A 907-nucleotide genomic window follows, 5' to 3' on the forward strand; every position below is an offset into this window, starting at 1 on the left:
ATTGATTGTGGCCAATCATCGACAGCTCGCAATCCTAAGCTCTCCATTGTTGCTGTAGTTATAAAGCTGTGCATGACAATGGCCATAAAATCCTCACATGAATTTAATTTTTGTTTAGGCTTGCCAATGTCTGAACGTCCAAGAATATTTCTTATATGGTACAATGTCCCATGCTCAGCTGCTGACTTTGGCAACATGTAATATTTCCATATAACCTATATCAATGCAATATTTCACTCATCAACACCAATTATGTTAGGCTTTCATTTTACCTCATACAAAGTCAGTTTCGTATGCCAATCCTCAACTGTTAGAATGAAACCCTCCAGCCGTGATGCAGAAGTCTCTCCATTATTCACCACAGCAATAACAAAACATTTTTTCAACTAAACCACGTGCAAAAGCAAGGATTCAGCCCCACCCAGCCCCACCCAAGCCATATAAGTTCACACGAAAAAAGATGTTGGATTGGTCCTGACCCTCCTCCGTTGCGAGGGTCAGGCCCGCCTGACTATTGCTGTCCTTGGTCAGGGAATGATACTTTAGTAACTAGTAGAAGGAGCAGCGTCACTTCTGAGAGGTAAGGAATGGGAGGATTAAAAAACCATCTCCTTTACTTTGTGGCTTTAATTTTCATTTATTACTTATGAAAATGGATCTTTTCTTTCTCCTTCTCTTTTCTGTAGGTTTTCTCTTCTCTTGCTCGAGTTTGGTGAGATTTATTTCGAAGACTTTAGTGCTGACTATTATCCAGCCACTTCCAGTGACCGTGAAGCAATTGAGAGGTAAAGAGAGAATGAAACAGACCAATGAATGAAGAGTACTAATATGATACACTTTGAACTATACATCATTCATGTCTATAGTATCTATCATTCTATCCATACATGATATTTGGCTGCCATTT

General features: G+C 39.5%; 1 long non-coding RNA gene across 1 annotated transcript; it reads left to right on the forward strand.

The window, feature by feature from the left end:
• The first annotated feature begins 492 nt into the window (after positions 1-492).
• Positions 493-907, forward strand: LOC109587048 (uncharacterized). Its single transcript, XR_002187366.1, has 2 exons — positions 493-580; positions 687-907. It is a non-coding gene; the product is annotated as an uncharacterized LOC109587048 (long non-coding RNA).

This window comes from Amphimedon queenslandica, unplaced genomic scaffold, assembly GCF_000090795.2.
Source record: "Amphimedon queenslandica unplaced genomic scaffold, v1.1 AMPQUscaffold_12701, whole genome shotgun sequence".
NCBI classification, from domain to species: Eukaryota; Metazoa; Porifera; class Demospongiae; order Haplosclerida; family Niphatidae; genus Amphimedon; species Amphimedon queenslandica.